The sequence below is a fragment of the Esox lucius genome, chromosome 25, assembly GCF_011004845.1.
Source record: "Esox lucius isolate fEsoLuc1 chromosome 25, fEsoLuc1.pri, whole genome shotgun sequence".
Classification (NCBI taxonomy): domain Eukaryota; kingdom Metazoa; phylum Chordata; class Actinopteri; order Esociformes; family Esocidae; genus Esox; species Esox lucius.
In genome coordinates this window covers 17,101,953-17,117,644 of record NC_047593.1, presented here as the reverse complement: position 1 = coordinate 17,117,644, position 15,692 = coordinate 17,101,953, and positions in this window count along the sequence as shown.

The window sequence follows — 15,692 nt, the reverse complement described above, 5'->3', positions numbered from 1 at the left end:
GTCCCGTCCCACCGGGAGGAGACCCCGGGGAAGACCTAGGACTCGCTGGAGGGACTATGTCTCCCGGCTGGCCTGGGAACGCCTCGGTGTCCCCCCGGAAGAGCTAGAGGAAGTGTCTGGGGAGAGGGAAGTCTGGGCATCCCTGCTTAGACTGCTGCCCCCGCGACCCGGCCCCGGATAAGCGGAAGAAGATGGTATGGTATGGTATGGTATGGTATGGCTGTCTCCAGTGTTTCATTGTGCTCTTTAAGACCAGTTGTCTGTTTCCAGTGTTTCATTGGGTTCTTTAAGACCAGTTGGCTGTCTCCAGTTTTTCATTGGGTTCTTTAAGACCAGTTGGCTGTCTCCAGTGTTTCTTTGGGTTCTTTAAGACCAGTTGGCTGTTTCCAGTGTTTCATTGGGTTCTTTAAGACCAGTTGGCTGTCTCCAGTGTTTCATTGGGTTCTTTAAGACCAGTTGGCTGTCTCCAGTGTTTCATTGGGTTCTTTAAGACCAGTTGGCTGTCTCCAGTGTTTCATTGGGTTCTTTAAGACCAGTTGGCTGTCTCCAGTGTTTCATTGGGCTCTTTAAGACCAGTTGTCTGTTTCCAGTGTTTCATTGGGTTCTTTAAGACCAGTTGGCTGTCTCCAGTGTTTCATTGGGTTCTTTAAGACCAGTTGGCTGTCTCCAGTGTTTCATTGGGCTCTTTAAGACCAGTTGTCTGTTTCCAGTGTTTCATTGGGTTCTTTAAGACCAGTTGGCTGTCTCCAGTTTTTCATTGGGTTCTTTAAGACCAGTTGGCTGTCTCCAGTTTTTCATTGGGTTCTTTAAGACCAGTTGGCTGTTTCCAGTGTTTCTTTGGGTTCTTTAAGACCAGTTGGCTGTTTCCAGTGTTTCATTGGGTTCTTTAAGACCAGTTGGCTATCTCCAGTGTTTCATTGGGTTCTTCAAGACCAGTTGGCAGTTTCCAGTGTTTCATTGAGCCTTATAACCTCTGACTAGTGATCTTGAACCTGAAACACGGTTTCATAACACAGGTCAGACAAAAGACATGTACACCAAAGTAATGTGCAAAAGACAAGGAAAGAACATGTTCATGAAAGTTTACAAGCTGTGAATTTCACAGACAAGGAGTTGGATCAAAAATGAAATAAAGAAGTGAACATTATATTTGTGTGAACTATATTTCCTGTAATAAGACAGAGAGTGACAGTGAAGTGGGAGTATAATAGTTAAGTTATTCTCTGTGGAGGTTATAGATCATGGACCTTCAGGTGTGAGTCACAGGTAGAGAACGTCAGGGTGTCATCCAGGATCACCTCAAGTTCTTTCCACTCTTGGAGGTGGACACACTTCTGTTTAGCAAACTGAGGGCTCTATTCATGTCGTGTAGATGAAAGTTCAATTTTGTGGGATTGATATTTATTAACAGAAAAGTTATCATTGTTGTTTATGAGAATAGAAAGCAGAATGATTCATTCACACTGGGCTCGACTGCACTCCCCTTTAACCAGATGTCAATCTGACACTGTAATGTCTCAAACTTGCTGTTATTTTGCTGTAAATGAAGGATGAGAGTGAGATGCTTGTAATCTGACAAAAACAGAGAGAAACGTCTTAGACATAGATGCCCTGGAACTGCCTGTAGCTTGTTTCTGTAAAATACTCCTAAATAGAGCAGAAACTAGGACTATTGTGAGTGGCTCATTTCTGTCTCAGTTCAGAGCTCTGACGATGTAGACCACCATAGGAAATAACAGGGCCTCTACAACAGTAGAAAAACGGAGGAATGTTTGTTAACTAGTCAACTAGAAACATGAACACTCCTGTATCACCATGTCATCAGAATATCACACTCTACTGTTGTTCAGGTGATGAAGAACACGTGATGAAGAACATGTGAGGAAGATGAACAAGCGTGACAGAGATAAAGAGTGTCTTGACACTGACACCATTTGAAAACACAGCTTTTGTGGACATATAAGAAACAGACAGCCCCAGTAAAACATTTGTAAAAGATTATTGAAAGAGAAGACGCTATTATGTTACGTAACAGGTCAGAAAGACCATCTATTAGACTATTCTGACTGGGTCAAGAGGTTTAATGGTTCTGTTAGACTATTCTGACTGGGTCAAGAGGTTTAATGGTTCTGTTAGACTATCCTGACTGGGTCTAGAGGTTTAATGGTTCTGTTAGACTGTCCTGACTGGGTCTAAAGGTTTAATGGTTCTGTTAGACTATCCTGACTGGGTCTAGAGGTTTAATGGTTCTGTTAGACTATCCTGACTGGGTCTAGAGGTTTAATGGTTCTGTTAGACTGTCCTGACTGGGTCTAAAGGTTTAATGGTTCTGTTAGACTATCCTGACTGGGTCTAGAGGTTTAATGGTTCTGTTAGACTATCCTGACTGGGTCTAGAGGATTAATGGTTCTGTTAGACTATCCAGACTGTGTCTAGAGGTTTAATGGTTCTGTTAGACTATCCTGACTGGGTCTAGAGGATTAATGGTTCTGTTAGACTATCCTGACTGGGTCCAAAGACTAGAGACTACAGCGTGTTGGTAAGTGAAGTAAATCATCTTGTCCAAAATACATACTTACATACATATTTACAAAAGCCAACCGGACCGGGAGGTTCTTGTGGCTCTATTTTCACCTCTCTCTCTCAAGGATGATGATCCTCTCAATTGTAAATATAGCAGCAACTTTTCAAACACTGGATGTTGCTGCCCCCTAGAGATACACTGTGGTAGTAGCACTGTCTAATTATGAAACTCAGACCTAATTATCTAATTAATTAACATATTACATGACAGATGACCTTCACACTACCTTATCTAATTAACTAACATATTACATGACAGATGACCTTCACACTCCCTTATCTAACTATTTAACATATTACATGACAGATGACCTTCACACTCCCTTATCTAACTATTTAACATTTCACATGACAGGTGTCCTTCACACTCCCTTATCTAACTAATTACCCTACTACATGACACCTGTCACCTGTACACTTCATTGTCTAATTAATATGACCTGTGGCTTGTCCTTGAATGCCTTGGGAAAATGAGTGAGCTCATAGATCAAAGAACACTTGACTTCAGAGAATATGTTATGTAGTGATGAATAGTGGCTTGGGGGCGAGTCCCAGAAGGTTGTGAAACATTGATGGAAGATTTGAAAAGGATCCATCCAGAAAATATCACAATGGGAGGACCTAATATCATTGTATAACCATACGATATAAAAGTGTCTTTCTGCAGATCAGCACGGCTTTATGATGTCAATAAAGTCCAAATTCACAAACTCCTGAGTTGTTTGAGATTGTTGGCGGGAAAAAAGGGGAACAATTTTCCACAACAGCGTGTGTCTGACCTGACATAGTCTACACATCAGTACCATGATAATAACAGACAAAATAGACCACCATCACATAGATAGTCTAGACATCAATATCATGATTATAATAGACCACCATCATATAGATAGTCTACACATCAGTACCATGATTTTAACAGACAAAATAGACCACCATCACATAGATAGTCTACACATCAATATCATGATTATAGTAGACCACCATCACATAGATTGTCTATACATCAATACCATGATTTTAATAGACAGAATAGACCACCATCACATAGATAGTCTACACATCAATATCATGATTATAATAGACCACCATCACATAGATAGTCTACACATCAATACCATGATTATAATAGACAAAATAGACCACCATCACATAGATAGTCTACACATCAATACCATGATAATAACAGTGTTGGGGAAGTTTCTGAAGCCTGATGCATTCTTACTGATTAAAGGACTTGAGTCCCATTGTTTAGATAGGTAGAGGAATGTGGGGGATCTGGTATTTGCCAAGGGGGTATCATTGACTGGTATCAGCTGATGAAATGGTTACTCTTTATCTCCTCATCTGTATAACTCATCAGGACATCTATTGTCTGTTCGGGTTCGGTTGGAACTCTTAGAATTGAATAAGTTACTTATGGCAGGAAGGATAAGGTGGGGGAAGATAGCATTTGACTTGTGTGATAGAACAAAGGGAATGTGTTTGTTGACATGAGACAGATGGCAGCATCTTACCACACCCCTTTTTCCTATGTGATATATACGGTTGAATGAGCTATATGGAGTTAGAGACTATTCACTGTTACATTGTAACCTGCGTACTCTCTCCTTGCTAGTATATTAAAACTGTTTATTGCGCAATTGATTTCTCCTGTCTTACCTACCATTTTCATAGAACTATTTGGACTTTAGAAATTACCATCACAACAGACAATATAGACCACCATCACATAGATAGTCTACACATCAATACCATGATTATAATAGACAATACAGACCACCATCACATAGATAGTCTACACATCAATACCATGATTATAATAGACAATATAGACCACCCTCACATAGATAGTCTACACATCAATACCATGATTATAATAGACAATATAGACCACCATCACATACTCATCATGGTATTGATACTCATCAATACCATGATTATAAAAGACAAATTAGAACACCATCCTGAAGATAGTCTAGACCAGAGGTGTCAAACCCGTTCCAGATATATGTGTCACAGACACATATATTGATGGAAGTTTATTGTGTTCTCCTTATAGCAGCACTATGTACCCCTGGAGGGCCGGAAACACTTCTGGCTTTAAATCTACTAATAATATGGGACTGAATCAGACCTGAGACGCCAGGTGAAGGCAATCAACTAGCAGGTAGAACCAAAAACCAGTGTTTTGGCACTCCAGGACAGGATTTGAATAGCCCTGATGTACCCCAAAATAATGTCCACCCAGGTTAAGTGTGACCTGGGTGACAGGTGTACATAAAAACATGGCAGACTCATGGATCATCAGGCCTATCAGTGCACAGTCCAAGGTGTGTGTGATGGTTTGTTTAACTAATTAATTACTATCAATATCAATTTAATACACAGTTTTTCAAACACGACAAGAACAATGAGCCACAATGTGGGGAGCAGAGGGGATACATTCATACACATACAAATTAGCTAGATTGGGACCTGGTGTGAAAGATTGGAAACATGTGACAGTCCGGGATGTGTTCGTGAGATATGGGAACTTGAGAATATATGGCACGGTGGCGCTGCTGCTCACCGCACCATGACAGTCACCAGAACCCTTTAAACCTTAAATTTGTGTCTGTGACCATGGCAGCAGTGACATCAATGCCACCTGGGAATAACAGTTTATTATTCTGTTTAAATGCTCACATTTAGCCTAGCTAATACAATTCTTAAACTTCTCTCCACAGGTTGCATTGGGAAAGCATTGCATGGAAAGGTAATATCAACAATTCCATGCCCAGATAAAGCAATGCCTCCACGCCAATAGAGGCTCAAAACTTTTGGGAGAAAATATGACTGAAACGAAGGTGGGAATAAATTGTATTCGCAAGAAGAAGCAAACGTGAAAGAAACCTGTTTGAACAAAGACATTTTACGATTGGATTTCACCACACTTTTACCACGTTTAAATGAATTTATTTTCCTCATATGAAATATTTCAGTTACATTTTTCTTTTCTTACAGTCAATTCATTTGAGCTTAATATGACTCCATAAAAGCTGTTCTCATATCGAAACATTTCTGTATTGTAAATTTTTTATTCTAATATTTTGAGATACTGGATTTTTGATTTCCAATAGCTGTAAGCCATAATCATCAAGATTGAAACCAAAAAGGCTTGAAATGTTTCACTTGAGTTTGAAAAAATTTACCTTTCCACGATGCACATGGAATGCGCCTGCGACCCCACTTTGGGTCGTGACCCTGGCTTTAAATACTTTAGACAGTTCTGTAGTCTGAGGTAAAAGTTAGAAAACACAGTTTATCCAACTTGTTCATGTAGTCCGACAAATCACCCAGCTTTTCCTGAAAAATAAAGGATTTAAAAGAAAGGGAGCAGTATTTTGGTATATCTGGTTTGGTCGTCTTTGGTCGCCCCAACCAGCGATCAGAGATTGCCAAGTTCTTACTGGCTTTACATTACTTGGACTATTGGTCTGGTTGGAGATAGCTTCAATAACAATTGCATTTAATTTGAAATATAGATATTTCTGTAGGCCAGGTAAATGGTGAAAGACAGAGATGGATTTGAACCTGTGCTGCACCTGAGGCAACAGTTCAGAATGTCTAAACCTTAAACTAAAATCTTAACCTAACTGTAAACTTATCCTAACCTTATCCCAACTCTAACCTAAAAATAGCTCTTACAAGCTTTCAATTTGCAGTGGTTTCTTAATGTTAACCCTTCTGTTCCTTTGTAGTGACTGACATGCCCACCAAGGCGGACGGGCACATGTCAACGGAAAAGGCCACCCCATAACCACACAATTGGTAAACTTCCTTACCTCCTCAACACGTCGCAGGAACATAATTACACAACGTACTGACACATTTATTCTACGATTGTTACTACTCCTACAACCTATGGAATGAAGTAGCTCTGCTCACCTTTTCCTGCTATAAGAAATTAATAGATGTCTCAAGGTAGATGATTTTATGTCTTTCTGGTAGTTCCGGTTGTACCTTTACTGATAAAACTCTTTATCTTCTTTGTCTGATGGGTAAATACCACATCCACAAAGCTTGAGTGACTAAATCTAGGCCAAACGTTATATACATTTACTTAACTACAATCTTTATCAAAGTCATTGGCATAATTAACAAACAAAAAAGCTATTTTTACCTCATCACTCTTAAACCCATCCATCTCCATCTTCTTCCGCTTATCCGGGGCCGGGTCGCGGGGGCAGCAGTCTAAGCAGGGATGCCCAGACTTCCCTCTCCCCAGACACTTCCTCTAGCTCTTCCGGGGGGACACAGAGGCGTTCCCAGGCCAGCCGGGAGACATAGTCCCTCCAGCGTGTCCTAGGTCTTCCCCAGGGTCTCCTCCCGGTGGGACGGGACCGGAACACCTTCCCAGGAAGGCGTTCCGGAGGCATCCGAAAAAGATGCCCAAGCCACCTCAGCTGACCCCTCTCGATGTGGAGGAGCAGCGGCTCTACTCTGAGCTCCTCCCGGGTGACCGAGCTTCTCACCCTATCTCTAAGGGATCGCCCGGCCACCCTGCGGAGAAAGCTCATTTCGGCCGCCTGTATCCGGGATCTTGTCCTTTCGGTCATGACCCAAAGCTCATGACCATAGGTGAGAGTAGGAACGTAGATTGACTGGTAAATCGAGAGCTTCGCCTTGCGGCTCAGCTCTTTCTTCACCACGACAGACCGATACATCGACTGCATTACTGCAGAAGCTGCACCGATCCGTCTGTCAATCTCCCGTTCCATCCTTCCCTCACTCGTGAACAAGACCCCTAGATACTTAAACTCCTCCACTTGAGGCAGGCACTCTCCACCAACCTGAAGTGGGCAAGCCACCCTTTTCTGACAGAGGACCATGGCCTCGGATTTGGAGGTACTGATTTTCATCCCCACCGCTTCACACTCGGCTGCAAACCGTCCCAGTGCATGCTGAAGGTCCTGGTTAGAAGGGGCCAACACGACAACATCATCTGCAAAGAGCAGAGACGAAATCGTGTGGTCCCCAAACCTGACACCCTCCGGCCCCTGGCTGCGCCTAGAAATTCTGTCCATAAAAATTACGAACAGAACCGGTGACAAAGGGCAGCCCTGCCGGAGTCCAACATGCACTGGGAACAAGTCTGACTTACTGCCGGCAATGCGGACCAAGCTCCTGCTTCGGTTGTACAGGGACCTGACAGCCCTTAGCAAGGACCCAGGACCCCATATTCCCCAAGCACCCTCCACAAGATGCTGCGAGGGACACAGTCAAATGCCTTCTCCAAATCCACAAAACACATGTGGATTGGTTGGGCAAACTCCCATGAACCCTCCAACACCCCGTAGGGGGTATAGAGCTGGTCCAGTGTTCCACGGCCCGGACGAAAACCACACTGTTCCTCCTGAATCCGAGGTTCTACTATCGGCCGTATTCTCCTCTCCAGAACCCTGGCATAGACTTTCCCGGGGAGGCTGAGAAGTGTGATCCCCCTATAGTTGGAACACACCCTCCGGTCCCCCTTCTTAAAAAGAGGGACCACCACCCCGGTCTGCCATCCCAGAGGCACTGTCCCCGACCGCCACGCAATGTTGCACAGGCGTGTCAACCAAGACAGCCCCACAACATCCAGAGACTTGAGGTACTCAGGGCGGATCTCATCCACCCCCGGTGCCTTGCCACCGAGGAGTTTCTTGACCACCTCTGTGACTTCAGCCCGGGTGATGGACGAGTCCACCTCTGAGCCCTCATCCTCTGCTTCCTCAATGGAAGACGTGTCAGCGGGATTGAGGAGATCCTCGAAGTACTCCTTCCACCGCCCGACGACATCCTCAGTTGAGGTCAACAGCTGCCCACCTCTACTGTAAACAGCGTTGGTAGGGCACTGTTTCCCTCTCCTGAGGCGCCGGATGGTTTGCCAGAATCTCTTCGAGGCCAGCCGATAGTCCTTCTCCATGGCCTCACCGAACTCCTCCCAGGCCCGAGTTTTTGCCTCCACAACCACCCGGGCTGCAGCCCGCTTGGCCTGTCGGTACCCTTCAGCTGCCTCAGGAGTCCTACAAGCCAACCAGGCCTGGTAGGACTCCTTCTTCAGCTTGACGGCATCCCTTACTTCCGGTGACCACCACCGGGTTCGGGGATTGCCGCCTCGACAGGCACCGGAGACCTTACGGCCACAGCTCCAAGCGGCCGCTTCGACAATGGCGGTGGAGAACATGGTCCACTCGGACTCAATATCTCCAACCTCCCTCGGGATCCAGTCGAAGCTCTGCCGGAGGTGGGAGTTAAAGATCTCTCTGACAGGAGACTCGGCCAGACGTTCCCAGCAGATCCTTACAGTACGCTTGGGCCTGCCGAGTCTGTCCAGCTTCCTCCCCTGCCATCGGATCCAACTCACCACCAGGTGGTGATCAGTTGACAGCTCCGCCCCTCTCTTCACCCGAGTGTCCAAGACATACGGCCGCAGGTCAGATGAGACGACAACAAAGTCGATCATCGACCTGCGGCCTAGGGTGTCCTGGTGCCACGTGCACTGATGGACACCCTTATGCTTGAACATGGTGTTCGTTATGGACAAACTGTGACTAGCACAGAAGTCCAATAACTGAACACCACTCGGGTTCAGATCAGGGGGGCCGTTCCTCCCAATCACGCCCCTCCAGGTGTCACTGTCGTTGCCCACGTGGGCGTTGAAGTCCCCCAGTAGAACAATAGAGTCCCCAGTTGGAGCACTTTCCAGCACCCCTCCCAGGGACTCCAAGAAGGTCGGGTACTCTGCACTGCCGTTCGGCCCGTAGGCACAAACAACAGTGAGAGACCCTCTCAGTCACCGGGGTAAACTCCAGCACATGGCGACAGAGCAGGGGGGCTATAAGCAAACCCACACCAGCCCGCTGCCTTTCACCATGGGCAACTCCAGAGTGGTGAAGAGTCCATCCTCTCTCAAGGAGTGTGGTCCCAGAGCCCAAGCCGTGCGTAGAGGTGATCCCCACTACCTCTTGTCGGAACCTCTCAACCTCACGCACGATCTCAGGCTCCTTCCCCGCCAGCGAGGTGACATTCCACGTCCCTAGAGCTAGTTTCCGTGTCCAGGGATCGTGTTGTCGAGGCCCCCGCCTTCAACTGCCGCCCGATCCTCTCCGCACCGGCCCCTTATGGTCCCTCCTGTGGGTGGTGAGCCCACGGGAAGGCGGCCCCACGTCGCTCCTTCGGGCTGAGCCCGGCCGGGCCCCATGGGGAAAGGCCCGGCCACCAGGCGCTCGCATACGAGCCCCAACCCCGGGCCTGGCTCCAGGGTGGGGCCCCGGCTGCGCCATACCGGGCGACGTCACGGTACTCAAAATTGTATTCTTCATTAAGGGGGTTTTGAACCGCTCTTAGTCTGACCCGTCGCCTAAGACCTGTTTGCCTTGGGAGACCCTACCAGGGGCATATAGCCCCAGACAACATAGCTCCTAGGGTCACTCGGGTACTCAAACCCCTCCACCACGTTAAGGTGGCAGTTCTTGGAACACTCTTAAACAATTCTGAAAATTGCAGTGTAAATATTCACTTAAGGCTTTCACTTGCTAAATCCTCGTTTCATTTTGTAATAGAAAACCCACTGTATTATATTTTTTTATTATTTTTCTATACTTTGTTATTTATTTTTGGTCCTTGTGATTTTTTTTATCCCTTTCTCTTTCACTCAATTGTTTTACAGTGTTCTTTTCAGAGGCTGTAATGTTGAAACATTTATCCGTAATGTTCAGGATTAAGCAGTGTTCAATGCAACTCGTAATTCCATATATCATTGCCTATCTATGACTGAACACTGCTTAGTACAGTAGATTAATAGTATAAAATGGTGTAGGTTTGTATTGTTGATTGGGGGTCAGGGTCAATGGATCCCAGCATTTTCATTCTTTTCCAGGGGAGTCACACTGGCATGTCTGTAATATTGGGGGGTCATGACCTCCCCCCCCCAATTCTACACCCCTGATAATATACATGTTGTATGTGATGTTGTGTTGTATTTCCATGAAAAATAATTATTTCTTTTTTTAAAACCCATGTCTGCCTACAATGTCATCAAATTGTCATCAAATCGACCCTGCTGTCTGGTATAGATTATTATTATTCCCAATCAGACAGGAAGAAAATGATGTTCTAAATAGAAAGTGCAATCCTTGCATTGTTTCCCAATTCCCTTTAGGGAATGTCGCAAAATCTATTAATACAGAAAAACAGTGACATAAGGTTTGATAGTATTGATAGCAATGGATCGAACCACTGTGAAGAAAATGGCAGGTGTGTTGCCATGTTTTTAAACTTAAACGCGCTATTAAGTGTCTATAATAAGCACAAGTGCTTTCATTGCATCTTATTACTTTTATTGAAATTACGTTGTTATGTTTACCTTTGTATATTGGGGGCACAAATCAAAGTTTTCCCCAGGATGGGGGGGGGGGTCATGCCCCCCTGCCCCCCCCGGGATTTCCGCTATGGCAAGAAACCAGGCAAGCCTAGTTCAGCGGCCCGCAATTAAAAGAGATGATCGTTGTTGCCCTCACTGGAATCAAACGCGAATGTCCCACGTGAGAGGCTGCGTCTTTAATCACTTTGCCACGCAGCTATACAGGTGCTGGTCATATAATTAGAATATCATCAAAAAGTTGATTTATTTCAGTAATTCCATTCAAAAAGTGAAACTTGTATAATGTATGAATTCATTCCACACAGACAGATATATTTCAAGTGTTTATTTCGTTTAATTTTGATGATTATAACTGACAACTAATGAAAACCCCAAATTCAGTATCTCAGAAAATTTGAATATTGTGAAAAGGTTCAACACTGAAGACACCTGGTCCCACACTCTAATCAGCTAATTAACTCAAAACACTTGCAAAGGCCTTTAAATGGTCTCTCAGTCTAGTTCTGTAGGCTACACAATCATGGGGAAGACTGCTTACTTGACAGCTGTCCAAAAGACGACCATTGACACCTTGCACAAGGAGGGCAAGACACAAAACGTCATTGCTAAAGAGGCTGGCTCTTCACAGAGCTCAGTGTCCAAGCACATTAATAGAGAGGCGAAGGGAAGGAAAAGATGTGGTAGAAAAAAGTATACAAGCAATAGGGATAACCGTACCCTGGAGAGGATTGTGAAACAAAACCCATTCAAAAATGTGGGGGAGATTCACAAAGAGTGGACTGCAGCTGGAGACAGTGCTTCAAGAACCACCATGCACAGACGTATGCAAGACATGGGTTTCAGCTGTCGCATTCCTTGTGTCAAGCCACTCTTGAACAAGACACAGCGTCAGAAGCGTCTCGCCTGAGCTAAAGACAAAAAGGACTGGACTGCTGCTGAGTGGTCCAAAGTTATGTTCTCTGATGAAAGTACATTTTGCATTTCCTTTGGAAATCAAGGTCCCAGAGTCTGGATGAAGAGAGGAGAGGCACAGAATCCATGTTGCTTGAAGTCCAGTGTAATGTTTCCACAGTCAGTGATGGTTTGGGGTGCCATGTCATCTGCTGGTGTTGGTCCACAGTGTTTTCTGAGGTCCAAGGTCAACGCAGCCGTCTACCAGGAAGTTTTAGAGCACTTCATGCTTCCTGCTGCTGACCAACTTTTTGGAGATGCAGATTTTATTTTCCAACAGGACTTGGCACCTGCACACAGTGCCAAATCTACCAGTACCTGGTATAAGGACCATGGTATCCCTGTTCTTAATTGGCCAGCAAACTCGCCTTACCTAAACCATATAGAAAACCTATGGGGTATTGTGAAGAGGAAGATGCGATACGCCAGACCCAACAATGCAGAAGAGCTGAAGGCCACTATCAGAGCAACCTGGGCTCTCATTACACCTGAGCAGTGCCACAGATTGATCGACTCCATGCCACGCCGCATTGCTGCAGTAATTCAGGCAAAAGGAGCTCATACTTTTCATGTTCATACTTTTCAGTTGGCCAACATTTCTAAAAATCCTTTTTTTTGTATTGGTCTTAAGTAATATTCAAATTTTCGGAGATACTGAATTTGGGATTTTCATTAGTTGTCAGTTTTAATCATCACAATTAAATGAAATAAACATTTGAAATATATCAGTATGTGTGTTATGAATTAATATAATATCCAAGTTTCACTTTTTGAATGGAATTACTGAAATAAATCAACTTTTTGATGATATTCTAATTATATGACCAGCACCTGTACTTCGAAAGTGAATATGTTGCTAGACACCCTTAAGCATTGTGAACAGAGTAACGTTTCCTATTAAGTTTACCTCCACTACCAAAAGCATCTATGAACTGTATGACCTTTGCCACTGGCCGTTTTAAAAGCTTGTAAGCCAGTAATATTTCGCTAAACACCATTAAGCATTGTGTTAAACTGACTAACGTTTCTTATTAAGTTTGCCTCCACCGCAAATAGCATCTATGAACTGTATTGCTTTTGCCACTGACCGTTTATTAGCCATTTGTGAATGACATAAATACAATAACCATCAATATAGGTGAAGATAACTGACTCATTCGTCAAGTGAATAGACGAGAGAATCGTGTAGCCAGCAAGTTTTTGTCTATCCTGAACAAATCCTAATATCCACCAGAACTGTTTTATTTCAGGCTTCCTATAACGTAGCAACTGAATGTTGCAGCCAGTGAAGTCTGTCCTGAACAAATCCTAAAAGGCATAATGTGTTTTGACTGCTGTTCCGTTGTCCACGTCACTAACCGCTATGCTATTTAACAAGGGTCAGTCAGTCAATGCACTCACTCAGTCAGTAAAAGACATTTGCTCTTCTAGGCCTGCTCCGCTTTGTCATGACCCCTCCTCCGTGAGGTGTGTGTTTTTTCCGTGAGTCACCTCCCCAACAACACCCCCTGTCACCTCCCCAAAAACACCCCCTGTCACCTCTCCAACAACACCCCCTGTCACCACCCCAACAACACCCCCTGTCACCTCCCCAACAACACCCCCTGTCACCTCCCCAACAACACCCCCTGTCACCTCCCCAACAACACCCCCTGTCACCTCCCCAACAACACCCCCTGTCACCTCCCCAAAAACACCCCCTGTCACCTCCCCAACAACACCCCCTGTCACCTCCCCAACAACACTCCCTGTCACCTCCCCAACAACACCCCCTGTCACCTTTCCAAAAACACCCCCTGTCACCTACCCAACAACACCCCCTGTCACCTCCCCAACAACACAACTGCCACATCCTTCCCTCTCGCCACCGGGAAACGCACCTGCACCTCCTTCCCCGGATCCAGAACCTCCGTCACAGAGGCCACATTTCTACCCATGCCTTCCTCACGCCTACTCCCCTGTGTCTCTGCTAGAATAAACTGCCCTTGTCCTGAGTTCGGTCTGCGTTTGGGTTCTTTCTCTCTGGGATCCTGACACGGTCCGGGCAAAAATTAAATAACCCCTGTTCAAAAGTCTGCATACCCTTAGTTCTTAATACTGTGTATTGGCCCCTTTAGCATCAATGACAGCATGCAGTCTTAATTGTCTATGAGGCCCTGAGGTCTTGCAGGTGGTATAGCTGCCCACTCGTCTTTTTCTGCTGTAACCACTGGAGGGTCAACTTGGCCTTGTGCTTAGGGTCATTGTCGTGCTAAAAGTCCAAGAGCATCCCATGTGCAGCTTCTGTGCAGAAGAATGCAAATTCTTTGCCAGTATTTTCTGATAACATGCATTCATCTTGCTATCAATTTTCACAAGATTCCCCGTGCCTTTAGAGCTCACCCCCCCCCCCAAAAAAAACATCAGTGAGCCACCACCATGCTTCACAGTATTCTGTTCATCATAGGGCTTGTTGACCCCTCTCCAAACATAGCGCTTATGGTTGTGGCCATAAAGCTCTATTTTGTTCTCATCACTCATTTTTGTTCAAGTATCATCATATTGTGCTCCTTGAAACAACCACACCGTCTATTTCCAGAGTAGCCAGTATTTCTCCTGAGGTTACCTGTGGGTTTTTCTCTGTATCCCGAACAATTCTTCTGGCAGTTTTGGATGAAATCTTTCTTGGTCCACCTGACCTTGGCTTGGTATCAAGAGATCCCCAAATGTTCCACTTCTTAAGTGATTGAACAGTACTGACTGGCATTTGCAAGGCTTTGGATATCTTTTTATATATTTTTCAATCTTTATAAAGTTCCATTACCTTGTTACACAGGTCTTTTGACAGTTTATTTCTGCTCCCCATGGCTCAGTATCTAGCCTGCTCAGTGCATCCACATGAGAGCTAACAAACTCATTGACTATTTATACATGGACACTAATTGCAATTTAAAAAGCCACAGGTGTGGGAAATTCACCTTTAATTGCTATTATCACCTGTGTGTGTCACCTTGTGTGTCTGAAATAAGGCCAAATATTGTAAACTTTTGATCAGGGCCATTTGGGTGATTTCTGTTAGGAGCCAAACAACTATGTGATAACAAATGGCTTCATATGATCACTCTCCTTGAATAGAGGACAGTTGTTTTTGCAGGATCAGTCACATTTATAAAATTTCTACCAGAGTATCCAACTTATGAGCACAACGGTACACCTATGTTTTGAAAGTATGTACACGGCTTTGAAATTCACAAAGTTTAATGTCTTAATTTACTCTGGAATAAAAGTATAAAACAAATAAACAATTGGAGCCCAAAAATATATAAATCTGACCATATTCAATTATTCTACAATTTACAGTTTATTTATATATATTGGGGGATCTATATGGAGTAGCAAGATAATTTCTCAGTGTAGGAAAATAATGTGTCATTTCACACTTTTGTTGAAATATAGTCAAGCCACTGAATTGCATACAAAAACCATATTGATACAATAGTGTCCAGAATGAACAGTGAACAGTCAGGTTACTCAATATCTTAAGACAATACGTGTCAGTATTGTTATACCTGGTTAAAGGGAGTGGGTTCTTTTTCAGTTCTCAGTAGGAACCCAACAGTGTATATGTTGGCATTCTCAGATATAATGTTCATTAGTCACTTGACAAAGGGGAGATGTTGACAGTTTCCAGACCTCTCAATGTGTGCCAGCTCAAAAGATATAATTCACACGGACTAATATCGATAGGAGTGCCAATTATGACCTACAA